Genomic DNA, 3587 nt, shown 5'->3' on the forward strand with positions numbered 1-3587 from the left:
GCAGGTTCCCTTGAAGCAGAAGCAGATTTGATAAAGGACTGGCAAAGTCTGCGTGTACGATTGATATTGAACCTATTGGTAGGCAAATATGGGCCCATGCAAAAGTAAATATCACATGTATAAAGTCCCAGCATGAAGCACAAGTCGTCCTGGTTATAATGACCTTACAGCAAGGACATCACGCAGAGAGCCAGAGTGAATGATTGATGAGTGAGTAAACATGGGGTGATTTTCATTCGGTACCACCCATCCCCCATCCCCTTCTAAAATACTAATTAGGTAAAAATTAGTAACCACGTGCCCACTGGGCATGCTTTTAAGACATGTGACTCCTTTGAGGAAAAAGAGTATAGGAATCAAGCAAAATAAATTACTGTTGTTTGGGATTCCTTCACTGATGCTTGAAGAAGCAACGCTGCCAGACAGAGTAGCCAAAACTCTGCTCCGCGGGCTCAAGTAGGACTGTGAAGCAGAGTGGTCTCAAGGCAACCGAGGCCTTGCCTCGAGGGAATCCGAGACAGACCAGAGGGCTGAGAAGTACAGACCAGGAGGGAAGAAGCCATCTATAAAATTGGTAACCACCTTCTCTGTTTGCCAAGCAGGAACTGCATGAGGCTAGTGCAGGACCTGTTTGTGTATGTTTGTGAAAGAGAGACTAGTTAAGAGGAATATATAGCTCTTAATGTCTAAGGTAGGAGTTATGAGCTTAATATAACCCCTTACTGCTTGTGTAATTCCTTCTCAATAAACTGCTGTGTATTGCAAATAATTAGTCTCTAAGATGCCACAAGTACTCCTCGTTCTTTTTGCTGATACAGACTAACACGGCTACCACGCTGAAACATTTCAGGAGTAGTAGCACTCCCTGTTGTCAACAGATATCACAGTAATTCTGCTTTTTTGACAACATTATTTCACAGGCTTTTCATCCACCTCGCCCCTAAGTTGGGTTTCTTCTTTGTGGAGTATCTACAATTTTGCTTAGATAACTTCCCAATGACACAGAGTTACAGTTGAGCTTCTAAAGAAAAGTATTTGTCTAATCAGTAATAGATTATGGCTCACTTTAAGCTTTGTGACATTAAGGAATTATGCAATATAATTTATGAACTGAAAATCTCTTCAACTGAATTTAGCAACCTGTAATTTTCAGATCTTGATTTCTGTCCATTTTTATCTGAACGTAATCTCCTTTCCATAAGGAATTTTACACAAAAATGCCAGCTGTTGTCACCACCAGCATGAGCCCTAGTATAGACATGACTTCAGTGGCTTCCAGCATTTTTAACCACCATGCAATATGATACATTATAAATGTCAGAAGCCACCAGATTCTTTTATACACTAGTGATACTACCTCACTTCCTGATTTACAGCTTTCCCTAATATTCCAAGACCATTTATTTTTCCTTCTCCTGTAGCTATATCAAGTGGAGGAGGTCTTGGTGCCTCAGGAAGAAGGAAGTCTGAGGATGAAGCAAGTCTCTGGGTCTTTTGGATGAAGGGGTAGAAAGGAGAGTGTGATACCTGGGGTGGGAGGAAGACCACAAGCAGACTGAATAGCTAATGGAACATCATGCCAGGGCTTGGGTGATTAAGAATGTCCCCCTTCAACTAGTGGTTCTCCTGAAGTGGTCATGGGCAGGATCAGGGTTTGTATTGGATAGTCACACAGCATTCAGTTGTATTTCTATAACAAAATGGTTAATTTATCTTTTACACAGCAAGAAAACTCCAAGGAGTTTTCAAGAGCTTGTCACAGGGTCCACTCACCACATGGGACGTCTCCTCCTGGCTGCTCTGGGGTTTAGCTCCACTCACATCTGACCCTCCCCGTCACTCATTCATGCACCTCGCTGCTTCTCTCTCCCCCTCTGCAACTCAGGGTGCACTCTCTTCATGACTTGGCTCTCTGGCCAGGTCACTATAGTCCTCCTCTTCTGGAGTATCGAAGTCCCACTTGATGGCTGTGTTCTGCTCATCTGCTTGGTCTGTGCCACTTCCCCCGTGGTCAGTAGGGGAGCATGGGCCTGGGCACTACTCCAGGTTCTAGCCCAGGGACCATACAATCAGCAGCCAAGGTCTGCACTGCCCCAAACTTTGCTACTGTTTCCTTGGGCTGCTCCTACATCGCCTCTATCAGGCTATTCCTCCACCCACCTCTGGGTACACCTTTCCCTCCAGGCCAGAACCCCAGTGTTACCCACACAAATTTAGAGCCCTTTTCGCTCCCTCTGGGTGCAATGGCGCTCTATGGCTTTACAGGACCTTTTCACAGTGAAAGAATCTTTACATAGTAAATATCCTTAACATACATTTATTAGCATTTAATAGTATACACACCCCAAGCATCTAATACTCACCACTCCTATTAAAGCAGACTGATGTCTCCTGATGGCCAGTCAGGATCAGATTTGCCTGGGGCTTCGGCTGCTCCATGGTATGGTCATGCAGGATATAAAAGTTCCAGCAGCTTTGGTCTTAAGTTGTGTCCCAGAGTTAGGCTCCAACTGGCTTCTCTTCTGACCCTCATTACATAGGTAAAATGAGAGTCTTTCTTATCTATACCTGAACCAATTAGTTTACTTAAAGCATGACTATGCAATAAATTTAACCAGTCAGAACTCCTAATGGGCTCAAACAATTACTCTAGTAACAGCAAAACCTCACAATGTCTACTTACCAGAAAAAGCAACTTTTCACAAAAACTCACACAAGCACCTAGTTAGAAACATGCAGAAACTAAAGGTTAGCTTGTCCATAACCCCTCCTATTCCCATGAAACTGTGATTTTCCTGTATCTATCCTTGTTATCAATGCTGCAGCTGGGATTCTAAGCCAAGGCCAAATTTACTATGGTTTTTGTTTCCAATTTATGGTGGCTGAGCATACAAGCTGACTGCGGGTTATGCTCAGTCCATATACAACATGGCTGCGGGTCATGTCAAGTCCAGGTCTGTCATAACGCCAGGGCTTCTACTCTCCCCTGGGTTTCCTCCTTTCTCTCTCTACAGCTAGAGAGTGGCCACAGCCCTCCACACTTCAGACTCTCTTCTGTTGCCTGCTTCCTGGCTCTATTATAGCCCCACCTGTCCTTCTCAGCTTGGCTCTATTCCAGAGGTGAGCAAACTACAGCCTGAGGGCCACATCCAGCCCAGGGGACCGTCCTGCCCAACCCCCCGAGCTCCTTGCCCGGGAGGCTAATCCCGGCCCCTCTCCTGCTGTTCCCCCTCCCCCGCAGCCTCAGCTCGCTTGCTCTGCGTCCGGTGCAATGCTCTGGGTGGTGGGGCTGTGAGCTCCTGAGTCAGCGCAGCTGCAGAGCCCGGCCTGACCCGGTCTCTGTGCTGCGTGGTGGCGGCAGTGACATGGCCCGACTCCAGCCAGGTGGCGCGGCTGTAGCGCCACCAGCCACCGGTGCTCCAAGCAGCACAGTAAGGGGGCATGGAGCAGGGGGGGTTGGATAGAGGGCAGGGGAGTTTGGGGTGGTGGTCAGGGGGTGTGGGTGTGGATAGGGGTCGGGGCAGTCGGGGGGAACAGGGGGTTGAATGGGGGCAGGGGCCTGGGGGGGCAGTCAGGAAGGAGGGGGG

The sequence above is a fragment of the Terrapene carolina genome, unplaced genomic scaffold, assembly GCF_002925995.2.
Source record: "Terrapene carolina triunguis isolate 2854851 unplaced genomic scaffold, T_m_triunguis-2.0 Scaffold112, whole genome shotgun sequence".
Taxonomy (NCBI): domain Eukaryota; kingdom Metazoa; phylum Chordata; order Testudines; family Emydidae; genus Terrapene; species Terrapene triunguis.